The sequence below is a fragment of the Eublepharis macularius genome, chromosome 14, assembly GCF_028583425.1.
Source record: "Eublepharis macularius isolate TG4126 chromosome 14, MPM_Emac_v1.0, whole genome shotgun sequence".
In the NCBI taxonomy this organism is placed as follows: domain Eukaryota; kingdom Metazoa; phylum Chordata; class Lepidosauria; order Squamata; family Eublepharidae; genus Eublepharis; species Eublepharis macularius.
In genome coordinates this window covers 56729859-56745256 of record NC_072803.1, presented here as the reverse complement: position 1 = coordinate 56745256, position 15398 = coordinate 56729859, and the positions used below count along the sequence as shown (strand labels likewise).

Here is a 15398-nt window from a genome sequence, read left to right as displayed (position 1 = left end):
GGTGTAATCATTGGTCAAAGCACCAGGTGACGAACCTTGCTATTTTTGCAACAGAATGGGACCACAACATAGGAGAAAGCGAGGTTTAAGCGTCTCTCCCTGTGCCGTTTTCCTGACCTGAACTGTCTCTGTGGTGCTGCTATGCGACTTGCCAGAGGAAACACACGGGCACTCTGTATACTGCCTTTACAGCCGCTGAGCAGGGCCATTCTGGATCAGGAAAATGGTGGGGAGGAGGCTTAAAGCCCTCCTTTTCTCTGTGCTGTGGTTGCACGCTGAATGAAAAACAAACATACATTATGTTTTGGAGCTCCTAGATCAAGAATTCTCTCTTCACTCACAGGTTACAGGCTCAAACTGGTTTAGCAGCCATTCTCACTTCCCTGGGAACTGTAGGCAGGTGATGGATGCTAACAATCTACACCTTTGGCTGAATTTCAGCTCCCAAGATTCTTTAGGGAAACCATTTGAGCTAAAGAGGTCAGAAACATGGGACGTGTTTGCACATTTGCAGCTGAAACATCAACATCCACCAGATCAATGGCCCTTTTAGCCCAGGATTCTGTTTCTAACAGTGCTCCCAGAAAGCGATAAGCACAGCATGAAAACAACAACCCTCACCTGAAATTGTTCTTATTACATCAGGGGTCTGTAGCCTATGGCTCTAGAGCTAAATGTGGCTCAGTACAAAATCCAATATGGCTGTTTTTAAAAGAAAACGAAACCTTTGAGTTAAGGTAGACTGGTGGGATAAACACGGAGCCAAGAGAATAGCGGGAGGGATTCCACCCTCCCCTCCCAGCCCAACTGAACCCAGTTTCACTGTGACTCCGATTGGTTCTTTAATTGTAAAAGGTTGCTGACTCTTGATGTAGATGAAACCCTACAACTGAAAGACATCTGGCCCCTCTCAGCAATGTAGTAACAGCTGCAATTTTATATCATGTGCTCAAAAAATCCTCTGGTCACACACCTTCCATGTTACTAATGCAATGTTACTTTGAATGATTTTATTTTTATATCTCTGTTTTATTTTGTAAACCACCATGAGCAGATCTCTGAAGACATGGCCTATACCTTTTCGAAATAAATACATTTTAAAACAGCAACAAAATCCCCAAGAAATCCCCTCAAATAGATAGCAGCTCAAAGCCTGTAAACTCATCAATGCCATCTCAAGGCAGGATCTGCTCGATTCCTCTGAAGGGATTGAATCTTCCTGGAACCCAAATCCTATTAACAGAGATATATCTGGCAGCCTGGCAAACTCCAAGGACAGGGCTGTTAGGCAAATCAGATTTGAGTAGACTCTGTGCATTACCGGGAAAGTAATGCTCACTGAAAAGCCAAAGATGGGGCGGCAGGGGGAAGTTTTGTGGCTATAGCACACAGTCATTTGATCAAAAGGGTTGTGGATCAGGAAAATGGTTAATCTGCAGTCCAGAGGTTTCTCTAGAGACAGTACGGAATAGGGGTTAGAGGGTTAAAGAAGAACCCCAGGTTCAAATCCCTGAAATGAAATTCTGAGGGACTGCATCATCCAACAGGACTTGACTCTGACCTAAGACACGAGTGCTTTTTCTGACAAGGCAGGAAGGGGAGAGGGGGAAAAAGGATGGGAGAAAGGGGTCTGAAAAAGAAATGCAGCCAGGAATAGGCCTGTGGGAACTGGAAATACACCAGTGTGGCTTGCAGAAACTGAAGTCATACTATCGAACTGAAGATCAAAGGCCGATAAATACTGGACGTTCCAACATGGGTTATTTGCTCCAAGTTCAGGGAAGTGGAATTTTTTCCTGCTTCCACATGGCATCATGGTACATGGGAGAGATCACAGCAAAGCCTAGATGGCTGCCATGTGGGTGGGAAAGTTCAGATTTTCCCAGTTCCAGCCACACAACAACCACTTTCCCCACAGCAGCCATTTCTTCTCCCTGTCAATGTGGCTTTTGTTCCTTTTAAATTGGCAAAGGACAGGGGGAACGGTCCCAAACTCCAAAGCAAAGGCACACTAAGGACACGCCAAAAGACCGCTGCTGCAATCCAAAGCTTTATTCATAAATGCCGAGGGTCAAAATCAAAAGGATGGGGGAGCGCCCACTCTCTCCGGCTGCTCCCGGCAGGAGATTGGCAACGGGTTCGCCTGGCTAAATTGTCCCGTTTCGCAAGGCTCACAGCTTCATCAAAAGCCACAAATGAATTCTTAGTGTAAAGCGTATTCCTTTACTACAAAGTAACCTGCTGGACAAGAGTCAAGTTTCTTCTTAGTTTTAGTTCAACAATATTTCCTCTCTTGTCACTTTTAAATTGGCGACTTAATCACATTCGATCCTATAACTTTATAGCAATTAGGGTTGCCAGGTCCCCCAGCAACCATTGGGAAGTTGGAAAGGAAGGGAAGGCGCAGGTACTTACCATTATGATGTCACTGCTGGAAGTGACATCATTGTGTGGAGAGCAGCAGTAAGTGCACACTTTGTGACCGGGCCGATTCTTGCTACTGACTCTTTCTTCCTGGATCAAAGCTGCTATTCGCCTCTTACAGGGAAACTGTGGCCGTCGGCACACGGACATCTCTTCCATTAAATTTACAGCATATAGCGTCCTACCTGCTATCGGCACAGTAACGTTTCTTTGGGTCACCTAACGGCTCTTCGCGCCACCAGCTGTCCACACCGAAGCACTCTGTTCTGTTCTCTCTAACCGCGCAGAAGTAGCTCCTCCCCCCCTTTTTTTTATTTTTCTGGCGTTTAATTCCGCTATAACGGAATAACAGCATATAAACATTCCGTTAGAGCAAAACATCACGATCCTTCTGTTTTACCAACTTTGAAATTATATAAATAGCCCTTTGCCGGCAGAAAACTCCCTGTCTGAGGTGATCCCCATCGCTGAAGACTCTGCCATGGTGATTGAGTCATTTTTACTTCAGCAGAAAGTTTGCATTGTGTTATGTCGTTATGGCATTATAAGGACATAATAAAATAAAAAAGGGGAGTCGCAGGAAGAAATGGATTCTGGGATTGAAGGGACGGCATAGGACGTTGCGAGGCGAAATACATCGATGTGAGGCATTCACACTGAGGCACAAAATAGCGCGACTATCAAGCACAAAGCAGAAGAGAGAAAATCGCTACAGTGTTGGAATAAGGTGGGTGTTTGCCGGGAAATAGCGCCATTTTAGCGCTAAATAAAAGCCCGTGTGACGACGGCCTGTATATTATCCCCCTTGCAGGGCAAGTTATTATAATATGAGGCTGTAGTTGTGGTTTGCTTTTGGGGGAAAAGCAGGGGAAAGGTTTCCCCACAAAAAGACTGCAGACCTGCTTTGAAACTAGGCTTGCAATTCTCCCGCCAGAAGCGGGGGATCCCCTGCTCCCACCTCCTACCCCCGCCCCCACTTACCTGGCCAGCGGGGGGGCATGCCCCCCAGGGGCCCCCCCTGGCAGTGCAGGTGCACCCCTGGGCAGCGCCGCATGCCCCCACGCCCTGCAATAGGCCCATTTTGGGCCAAATAGGGCCCGCAGGGGGCGATTCAGCCCTTTGGGGAACGTGCTCGCACTCCCAGGCCACTCTTTGACCCACATGATGATGTCACTTCCTGGAAGTGACATCATCACTCATGCTGGGAGAACTCCAAAGCCAGTGAAGGGTAAGTGCTAGCATCTCAGTCTACCACCGGGGGGCTTAAGGGGCCTGGCAACCCTATTTGAAACACCATTTTGAGAATCATAGCTTCCAAGCATCTTTGGGGGGGGGGGAAATTAAGTAACTCCCAGAAAGTTGGCTCTGCTTTGCCATAGAGTCTAGGAGAAACACAAGTTCTAGAGCGGCTGCAGAGTGTGGATACTCTAAGATCTGATTCTCCTATAGTATACCACACGTGACCAGACTAGTATACCAGACATGTGACCATTTTCTCTGAGGGCATCCCACTGAGTGGCACAGAGGGCAATCTAAACTCCCCTCTGTCTGGAGATCAGGGGGTGGGGCCACCGGCCATGTGACCATTTTCAAGAGGTTCCGGAACTCCGTTCCACCGCATTCCAGCTGAAAAAAAGCCCTGCTCTTCTCTGTCCAGAGACTACCTCACAAGTTAGTTTCAGGTGGGTAGTCTATAGTAGAAGAACAGTCCAGTAGCACCTTAAAGACCAATCTTGAAAGCTCATACTCTGGAAACCTAGTTGGTCTTTAAGGTGCTATGGACCCGAATATTGCTCACAAGTTAGTTGTGAGGATAAATGGGGTGGGGAAAATCATGAATGCTGCCCTCAGCTCACTAAAGCAAGCGCAGGATACAAATGTAATAGATTCCTTTCACATACCAACAGTGCGATCCTAATACCACTTCCTTGTAAATAGGCCCCACTGAACAAACCTACTCAGGACCCTTCTCAGATCTACTTAGGATTGCTTTCTGAGCTATCTGTTGCACACTGACAGGCTTAGCAAGAAAAGTTGGCATTTTTCAATGCCATTCAGCAATAAGTAGGCGTGATTACTGTAGCAGAAAAACGGGTTTTTGTCCTTTCCAGCAGTCCTTGTTTAATGAATCACAAAGTACATTGTAGCACACAATTCTAGTCTGTGAATAAAAATGGGCCCACCTATTAGACTTAATTGTTTTGCCTGCAATTGTAATTTTATCCTAACAACATATACGTGACTCATTTTCTAAAACTGATTCTGGTTGTATAGAGTTATAACAAGAGGCTAGGTGCCTTAGTAGCGTATCATTTGATCTAATTTGCTGATGTAACATTTTCAGTATTTGATTTACAAGTGCAATCCTATTTAAACCTCTTGGCTTAGACCAGAGTAACTCTGCATAGGAATACACTGGCTGTGTGCTACGGTAAGCAGGAATTCAGAAATATTGGTACTTACGGTAAATATATGGTCTATATATTTTGAAACAAATCTCACCCACAATATTATAATGAATGCTTATTTCTATCATTGATAGTGTCTGGTATATTTAATATTCTTCACTGCAAAAATACAGTTTGGTTATAATTTATTTAGTTTAATAATTTTTCTCCTGCTTTAGCTGCCAAAGGTGCTTGATGAGGCTTAAAATTAAAGAATGCAATTTAAAATACCAGCATAAAATAGAAACATATTGAAAAAGCAGCAGTAAAATAGACATCATTTACTCTACGGCAGCAGTAACAACAATAAATTCCTGAGCAATCTTAGGACAACAGTAGAACGCAAGCAGTAATTAAAATAAAGCAGGAAAAGCAGCAACAAAATTGAAATTAATCAGCACTAAAATAATGAACAGCAACAATTTAAAACAGAGCAAATGTTAAAAGCCAAGGCATAAAGATTTAAAGATGTTAAAAATTTGCAAGGCTGTAAAAAAAATTATTATTGGGTTGGATCCTATGTATATATTCCACTAATGATGTTTTCCTCTAGTGCAGTGATACTCGGTGATTCAGGAGCCACATGTGGCTCTTTGACATGCACCTGGGCCTTTTCTGAAAACCATTCCTCCAATGTGGCACCCCATATTTCAGGAAAGTGGGCAAAGCCATTGGTCGGGTGAGGTTTGTCATTGTTTGGTAGTTCCCACACTGAAACAACCACCACAAGATGAACTAGAGGACAAGTAAGTGGTGAGAATCTCTGAAATGTGGGCTTCTCATGCTGGAGATAGAAGTAAAATCTTTGTCCACTCCAGCAACCTCCTGCCCTTCTCTTCACCCCTGCATTCTTCCCAGCATCCGAGCAGCCATGAGGAGGAAAACAGAGAAGAAAGAGTAAAACCACTCCCACTATAGGACCCATCCAGGATAAGAGCAACAGTAAACAGCAAGAGTAAAAACAGATGAGATTTGAGAAATTCCTACAGTGTTGCACAATGTCATGACATCACTTCTGGGTACATGACTGGAAATGATGTCACAGCATTGCATTACACGGTTTCAGTAGTCTTTGCCTTTCTACACTAAGAGCAAATCCACATGTCCCGGTGTCGCAGTAAACATTCCCAAACTTCCGGAAGTATAGCGTCTTTCTAGTGCGATTTCTGACTCATTGTGCGATGAGTCAAAAATCGCACTAGAAAGACGCTATACTTCCAGAAGTTTAGCAAACATTTACCCAGGGCTGGATCTAGGGTTGCCGGCACCCAGGGTAACTGTACTCCGACCCCTTGTGCACGCTCCCAGCACGCACACTCCCAGCGCTGCGTGATGACGTCATTTATGTGACATCATCATGCAGGGCGGAGCATGCCACCCGCGCGGTGCACCAGCGGAGGCAGCATGCGGGGCTGGGAAGCCGCCCACGCCGTTTGCCTCCCTGCAGGATGGGGCGGCTGGCTGCCCCCTGTCCTGCGGGGCAGGCGAATGGCGCGGGCAGCCTCGCAGCCCCCTGCGCTCCCTTTTGCCTGCCCCGCAGGACAGGAGGCGCGTGGCAAGCCGGCCACCCCCGTCCTGTGGGGGAGCCGAAAGGCAGCGCGGGGGGCTGGGAGGCTGCCCGCGCTGCAGCCCGCGCACTCCTGGCAGCTGGCAGCTGCTCCTGGCACCCCCTCCCTGGTGGCGCTGGGGGCAGACTACCCCTCTGCCCCCCTTGATCCGGCCCTGCGTTTACCGAGACGTCGGGACGTGTGGATTCAACCCTATACTATACAAATGCTATTATATTAAACAAAATGCTAGGCTCAATGAAAAATCCACGGTTTTTTTTCCTTCTGAGATCAGTGCGGCAGCTGGCGTCTCTGTCACATAGCAGAGATCCAAATGCCTTCTTTAAAGCCCTAATTAGAGAGACTTCTCCTAGCACTGCACTCAGAGTGATTGGAAAATGTTCTTTGCTAAGTGACACACCAGGGAGGGGGAAGGGTGGCAACTGACAGAGTACAGTTTGGGCAAGCTGGCACACCGTTTTATGACCTAAGCAAGGTCACAGCTGGAAAATGAGGCCTGACATTAACACACTGGAGATACCTCCCAGCAGCCCCCAGGTCGGATACGTGAATATCATTAATGTTGCAAATCATCGGCCAGGACGAATTCTGTGCCGAGGAAAGGCACTGGCTGAAGTTATCCAGCAAATGGCTACTTTCTATGCCCTCTTGGGTTCAAGGTCACCTCATGGGCAGACAGGCGCTCCGTGCATATGCTGTGATTCCATGTCAGAGCAAAATGTGGAGCTTCCTGCAAAACAGCTTAGTAGACCGAGCCCTTCCGCTTTCCTATCATTACTTCTCAAAAGTAGCATCCAGTTTGCTTGCTTCTAAAAGCAGAGTTAGAGATCTCAGAGCCAAGCTACAAGTGACGAAGGACACTTGCCTGGCGAGTGAACAGACTCCCGTGTATTCCTCCCTGTTCACTTGCCCTCCACTTGCGCTCCACCACCTCTTTTCCCAGAAAAAAGCCCTGCCCTTTGGTTACTGCAGACAAGCGAGGACCTGGCTGCAACCATTCACAACGGAGCAACAGGCAGAGAAATGGCTTTGCATCTTCTTATTACATTGAAACTGTCGGGGAGCAGTCACCAGAGTCCTTAGCTCTTTGCCACAAATCCACCAGATGGTCTTAGCCAAGCCATTCTCTCAGCCACAGCCCACCCACCCCCTCCAAATCGAAATATGGGGATAATAATACTGCCCTAAATGCTGTGTAGTGCTATTAGACCCTCTAATTGCTACAAACAGAGATATGCAGGGCAGGAGCATGGAAAGTAGGGCAAATTGAACAGGAGAAATAGAAAGTCTTCCCCATTGTTTCTTTCATTTACAAGTATGCCTCCATCCTGTGCCTCTGCCACTAACTCCCGAGTCCTGTGCACTTCCCAATTCCTTCCAACTTTTTTGTTCACTGTGGTGTAGTGGTACATCCAAACTAACTGAGGGAAGGTATAATTTAGCAGCTTCAATATTTTGGACATTTTACCCCATTGGCTGTGGACTCCCTCAGATATATGAACCTCCTATGACTCGAGAAGACACCAAAGCTTCAGGTGTGACCTACTGAAGAAGAGGTCAAGGCATTCTTTACATATCCTATTTAATATATCTGATGGGCCGAGCAGGCCACAGAAATAACATCATCCGACATCAGACTTTGAAGTTAATGGCCCAGTTCTCGTCGAGGCAGGCAACCTGTATCTGGGCAGTACCACATCAGATTGTGTGGGGGGGAGAGTTTACATGGCTGAATGCTCCTTTATACCCCATGCCCAAACGATTCCACATAGAATACTATTAAGAGAGAGAGAAAGGTTTGATCTTAGCCTGATGTGCTAGCTTTATGTCTCCCGGGAATCGATTTGTATAGAGGAACATTCAAGTACTCCACTTGCACTGAGAAGTTGTACAGACCAGAGGGACACAAGTTGTATATCAGGCCTACATTAGGTGAGCAGGAGATGGGGAGAAGGATGGAGGAAGGTTAGGACAGAAATATAAATTGTAGGATGAACTGCAGGAGAGAGCTGGGCAGTTGTTTTAAGAAAGCGATGATGAGAAGGCAGAAGAACAAAGGGGCTCAAGAAACAGGAAAGGTTTTTCCTGGGTTCAAGATGTGGTAGGGCTGAAGGCATGCTAAAGATGCCATGTTAACTACTTATACTTTCAGACAGGTTACTTCTATGTGTTCAGCTTTATGCTAGTTTTCAAAATTGTGGCTGCCATACCCTGTTGTATCTGTTTTCATAGAACGTCCCAACTGTTGATCATATTATATTTTTGCTTGGTGAATGTCCTAGTTATTCATTATATTATATTCACTTGCAGCATGTAATCCGCCTTGGATATCAGTGAGTAAGGCAGATTATAAATAAACAACAACAATAATAAAGCAAATGGAAGTGAGTGGAAGAAACGGAACTGGAGGAAGCAGTTAAGGGCAGAGCTGGAAAGAGCAGTGCATAAAAACTGGGCAGGAGGGAAACAGGAAATGAGGTGCAAAGGGGCAGCTTCAACAGTGGCACTTGCTTGCTGGAAATCACATCTGCTTCTCAATTTGCAATTCCCTGCTTTGGTGTATCATCACCATCACAATGGGCATTGCAACAAACCAGGGCTTTTTTTCAGCGGGACATAAGAACATAAGCAAAGCCATGTTGGATCAGGCCAGTGGCCCATCCAGTCCAACATTCTGTCACACACAGTGGCTAGAAATCCAGTGCCATCTAAAGGACTGTCAGTGAGGCCAGGACACCAGAAGCCCTCCCACTGCCTTCCTTCCAGCACCAAGACAACAGAGCACCACCTCCCCACAAAGAGAATACCATCTATCTCCTGTGGCTAATAGCCACTGATGGGAACAGCGGTGGAACGGAGTTCTGGCACCTCTTAAAAATGGTCACATGGCCGGTGGCCCCGCCCCTGATCTCCAGACAGAGGGAAGTTTAGATTGCCAAGTGGCGTGGAGGGCAATCTAAACTCCCTTCTGTCTGGAGATCAGGGGGCAGGGCTACCGGCTATGTGACCATTTTCACCGAGGGCAATTCAAACTTTTAAAAACTCCCTGCTTGTTCCAGATGACCCAAAGTGACATCATTGTGCGGTCTTGAGTTCCACCACCGCTTTTCCCAGAAAAAAAGGCGTGCAACAAACTATGGCCTAGTCAGAATAGTAAAAGCACACTCTTGGGCCAGCAAAACCACTTCTTCGACCGCCGTAAAAAAAAGGGGGGGAACCTATCTGAATGCTAGATCCATCCTAAGCTGTGGGCTGGGCACTGCACAAGGGACATGTACAACTCACTCCCCAAATATATACACACCTCACATTAAATTAACCCGAGACTTTAGGGCAGAGGGTAAGATCTTACTTTAGCTTCCTGTGCTTCTATATCCCACAAAACATATTCAGCACACAAACCAAAAAAGATTAAACTAATTGTGTATTACCATCACTCTCTCCCTCCCTCTCTCTCTCACACACAAACACAAAGTAACATATTAATTGTGGACAAAATTCATCACCCTTAATAAACATCTCTTTGAAAATATGCTGGGTATGTCTATGGTTTATATGCAGGAATTATCTAATGCTCCAGACTGTCTTACATAAAAGTCTTCATAATACATGTTTTGAATGAATAAAACCTTGTCTTTCACTCATTTCCAAAGAGAAAATGTTTCATAAGAATCTCCAGCACTCTCCAGAATTTCCAGTTTTTCTGATGGAAAAAAATGAACTCCTCCTATGAAAAAAACCCAGGAACCCCTTCCCCCAATTTTTCCACAGGGCTTCCCACGGACCTTAACAACTACAACAGCAGCAGCAGCAGCTTATATATCACTCTTAATAATAATAACATTTAATTAGTATACCGCCCTTCAGGACAAATTAATGTCCACTCAGAGCGGTTTACAAAGTATGTCATTATTATCCCCACAACAATCACCCTGTGAGGTGGGCGGGGCTGAGAGCTCTGAGAGAGCTGTGACTGACTCAAGGTCACTCAGCTGGCTTCAAGTGGAGGAGTGGGGAATCAAACCCAGTTCTCCAGATTAGAGTCCCACACTCTTAACTGCACCAAACTGGCTCTCTTCTGGACAGATTAGTGCCCACTCAGAATGGTGAACAAAGTCAGTATTATTATTATCCCCACAATACAGCTGGGAGCTGGGCTGAGAGGAGTGGCTTACTGAAGGCCACCTACAGAACTCATGGCAGTAGTGGGATTCAAACTAGCAGAGTGTTGATTTGTAGCCCAACCACTTAACCACTAAACTACAGCAACTTGCAGATCACCAGTTTATTTATTCATTTAACAGTTCTTTTATACACCATTGGGGACCCAAAGTGATTTACTTCTCCTCTCCCCCCGTTTTTCCTCACAAAAACCTTGTAAGATAGGTTAAGCTGAGAGTCTGTGACTGGCCCAAGATCACTCCACAAGTTTCCATGGCAGGGTGGAGATTTGAACCTGGGTCTCCCAGAGCCTGACACTCTAACCACTACATCATACTAACTCTAATGAAGAATATCTGAAGTCCGATGGTCCTTTCCTCCAATTAAAAGGACCTCAGGGAGCAGGACGAGAAGAGACCTTAGCTGGAAGAGGCTTTAACAAGAGCTGCAGTTAGATGAATGGATTTATTTGCTCCCGTAAGTTGAGACTCGTGCGCTCAGCTGGCTGTCTCCCATATCACCCTCTTATCACCCATGCTATCAGAAGTTTCTTAACTATAGCTCCATCAACAGAACGGGAATAACCAACGCCTGCAGCCACAGCCTCTCCTTCGGGCCTCCCCTGACATGGGTTCAAATCCCAAGCAGCCCAAACACATCCTTGAAGAGACTCACTCAGTGGTAGCACAGTTGCTTTGCACACAGGGAGCCTCAAATTCAACCCTTGGAGTTAACAGAATCTCAGATTAATTGGGCAGGGAAAGATTTCCACCCCAGGCCTAGAAGAGCTACTACCAATTAAGGGAGAGAATAATACTTAGTGAGATGGTCGGACTTGGCATAAGAAAGGTCTTTGAAGCAACTGTGTACCCCCAAGTGGAAAATCTGGCATTTTTCACAAACCCAAGGACAGAGCTCCCCCATTCACACAGGCTAATATTGCACCTGTGAATTTTACAAGGACTTCTGGGGCCTCCCTCATCTGTGCCGCACATGAAGCCAGGTCCTGGTGGGGTTAGGGGCAACAGGTACACCACTCCACATGGAGTACTGCATTACCCGACGGACATAGTTTTTTTGCAAACCAGGATTTTTAAAAAATGAAAGTCTGAGTTTAGAACTGGAAATTTTCTGGTTTAAAAAAAAAGAAGTGCCTCCTGAAGATTTCCCTGTCTTCATACATATTTTTAAAGATCACCATCACCCTTATCTGGAAGAAAATCCTCTTTTAGCTACTCTGACTGGCAGAGTGTTTAAGGGGGCATAACTTAAGGGAGTTTCCATCAGTTTAAGGAAGCAGATCATTAGATGATGACAAAGGCTTTTGAACAATTGCTTTTATCCAAATTACATATTTCCAAAACTAGCTGTCCACATGTGCTAAAAAGATAGAGCCATTTAGGCTTGACATAAAGGCTATAATTGGTTGTGAGAAAATCACTGATTTCATGGAAGTCTCGCCTGGAAACATGGCAGGCCTGTCTATGCCACTGGTACAAAAGTTTTTAATGTGAGATAGCAGAAGAGAAACAGCTGGACTCAAACAGATTTTGCATTCTATACAGTTGTACCTCTGCTCTTGAGACACCTGAAACTCAAGACGATTTAATTTTCATGCACCCAAAAACATCCATGGGAAAAGCCAAGTGGCGGTTTTATCTCCCTTACCTGGTTTGGATGGCTCACGTAGACAGTGTGGAGCATGTGGTGGGGGGGTCTTCTCCTTCATGGGGAGCCAGGAGATGGTGCCAGTCCCGGCTGCCGGACCACCCTTCCATGCTGTACTTTATGGGCTCCTCTTTTTTTTAATCACATAATTGCCCACAGATCAAAGCCAAAGCCAGAAGTGTCGTTCCACCGGCCTGCTCTTTGCAAAAGAAATAAAAAGGAAAATGGCTTTTCTAAAGCCCAGATGGCTCTGTTTGTCTACTACATCTGTCGAAATAATACTGAAACAGCCTCAGCTTCTCTTGGGCCAAGCTGTCACTTGGGAGAGGAATGTTCTTTATCTAGTTAAAACTAAAGAAAAGCACACACCAGACTTTGCAGGCTAAGGCTCGGAACACCTCCCCCCCCCCAACACACACACACACACATACCCACCCCTTGCAGCCATCCGATGTCCGGATTTCCCCAAGCAGCCGTCTTCATGGGCGGGGGGGGGGGAGGTCAAAGTAGAACAGCTCTCACAGCTTGAACACACCAACTGCACAAGAATCCAGGATGTGACAAGCCAAAGCAGTTCTGCCAAGCAACCGCGTAACACCTTTCATTTGCGTGCCAGTTTCCTACGGGCTTTTTGGATGAGGATACCCTCAAAGAAGCTGATCTATGTTATATACTCCAATATGTGCCAGGAAAGGAAACTAAAGGCACACTGTAGAATTTCTTCATCCATGCCATCCTGAAACTTCACAAGAAAGGACCCCGCATGCCTTCCCCCTCTGCATTCTCCTTCTTTCTGCATCGCTAGATATATTATGGCTTGGCTGGAGGCATCGCCACTGGGTGGTCACCATGCACTCCCAAAGTCCTTCTCTCTCCACTCCCACTTCCACCCTTTAAAGATTTGCTTTTTAATGGCCACAGTGCGCACACGCACACGCAAACATACACACGCACACAACACCTCTCCTCCCTCCCAGAGCTTAACTAGGTGGGGAACAGGGCAGGTCACCTGAGTCTGGGGACCCACAACATCCTCCGTCATCACACCGAAAAAAAATGCTTTCCTAACCACGGCCTGTTTGTTGCAAACTCACCCGCTTGACAGCCAGTCCGAGCCTGGAGAAGCCAAGCTAGTGGAAGCCAGAGGGGAAGAGAGCAGGGCTGTAGCCGGCTTCTCCAGCTCCCCAAATGCACGCCCAGCTCCTTAGATCTGTCAATAACAGCAAGCCAGTCCCGGATTCTAGCAGGCAGTGCCAAGAGGGTATTCGCAGCTTCCTTTAATGCTGGGGCCGGCTTTCCTGGCACATCCCAAAAGAAGCTGTTCAACCGCTGGGATCCAGACTCTGAATTTTGCAAGCCTCTTGGTCCTAATGCTCCTTGGTTACCCTCTACAAAACCCACCCAGAAAGCGAGGGAGGGACACTCGCCCTCCTAGTGCCCCAATCGCATTTCTGCTGTTACTAAACAGCTGGAAAAGAGCCAGGCATACCAGCAGCTGAAGAGCGACGTCCGGGGAGGGGGAGGGAGCGGTGTCACGTAGGGCCAAAATAGAAATGTTGAATGATGAAATGGAGGTGATCTCTTTTGAACCACTATGTAAGAAGAGCCCCACTGGATCAACCGGTGGTCCGTCTAATCCAGCAACCTGTTTCATACAGTAGTCAACCAGTTTTCCCAGATAGTCAAGAAACAGAGCATAGACGCCACAGCATTCCCCTGATGTTGCCTTCCAGCATTCGATTTCAGAGGTTTACTGTCTCTGACTACAGAGGTTTATTTTATTTATGTCATTTATAGTCCACCTTCCTCACGGAGACTCAAGGCAGATTACACCATGTGAGATTAGTACAGTCAATATCAAGGACATTTTCATAAACAGTGCCACCAGGTAAATAAAACACGTTTACAAAGACAGCATTAGCAGGAATCCAATACAAAGTTGAAGAGATGCTGAAACAGAACATAAGCAGTTCTAGCGCTGACATTAGACAGCATGAAGCACAAGTAGCTCATAGGAGCACATATTTAAAACAACAGATAGTACGTAAGGCAACATAGTGGTGAAGTCTATGGTCCCTCGCTCATTAGCAAAGCAGCTGAGACCCCCTCCGGACAATACAAAAGCCTTTTTGAATATTTCGGTTTTGCACCGATTGCGGAAAGCTAGGAGAGTAGGGGCTCTCCTGACCTCCTCAGGCAGGCTGTTCCACAGGGTAGGGGCCACCACAGAGAAAGCCCGCGTAGGGGCTGCTGTTGATTTTGCCCATGTGCAGGTTTCCTTTAGTTACTATGGCTAGTAGCCATTGATGGACCTATCCTGCACAAATCTGTCTGATCCCTTTTTAAGGAGCCAGCGTGGCATAGTGGCCAAGTGTTTTGTTGGACTAGGATCTGGAAGAACCTGGTTTGAATCCCTGCTCTGCCACAGAAGCTTACTGGCCCATCGCACACTCTCAGCCTAACCTACCTCACCTCGTTGTTGTGGGGAGAAAATGGAGGAGAGAATTAGGTAAGTCAACTTATGTCCTCATTGGGGGAAAAGGTGCAATATAAATGAAGTAAACAAATAGATAAAAAGCCATTTCTCCTGAATATATCCGTATTTAATCTTTCCTATGAAAAAGTCCAGATTTTTTAATTTTATCTTGATAAATATTTTATTTTATCTCGTACTGTTGCTATGGCTTATCTGCTAATGTAATAAAGATGGATGATGGTTATATTAATATCCCCATCAGTGCATTTTAAGGCACAGCAACCTTGCCAAAATGTGCCGTTTCCAGTTTCTGACGTGTAACCCCAAGGCCAAAAGTTATTTCAGTAATTTGGGAATGTCTCACACTCCATTTACTGGGCCAATGAGTAAAGGGATCTTCTCTTACTGGCCTGCAGATTCATGTGTGTGTGTGTTATGTGCCATCAAGTCACCTCCAAACTATGGCAACCCTATGAATGAAAGACCTCCAAAACGTCCTGTTATTAACAGACTTCCTCAGATCCTGCAAACTGGAGGCTGTGGCTTCTTTTATTGAGTCAAGCCATCTCGTTTTAGCTCTTCATCTTTTCCTGCTGCCTTCCACTTTTCCTAGCATTATTGACTCTTCCAGAGAATCTTGTCTTCTCATGATAT

The 15398-nt window shown here is 46.1% G+C and overlaps 1 protein-coding gene across 4 annotated transcripts in view; it reads right to left on the bottom strand.

Annotated features, from left to right (window-relative positions):
* Window positions 1-13602, bottom strand: part of ST6GALNAC6 (ST6 N-acetylgalactosaminide alpha-2,6-sialyltransferase 6) — a 40181-nt gene extending 26579 nt beyond the window's left edge. Inside the window, exons 1-2 of one of the 4 annotated variants that reach the window (XM_054998112.1) lie at window positions 13363-13602; window positions 12269-12467 (exon numbers count right to left, since the gene is read on the bottom strand). The gene's annotated coding sequence lies outside the window, so the exon portion shown is untranslated. Of the gene's footprint in view, window positions 1-12268; window positions 12468-12699; window positions 12757-13362 lie in introns of those variants that run through there. The other 3 variants (XM_054998111.1, XM_054998114.1, XM_054998113.1) reach the window with 3 other exon arrangements.
* Between the last annotated feature and the right edge of the window lie 1796 nt (window positions 13603-15398).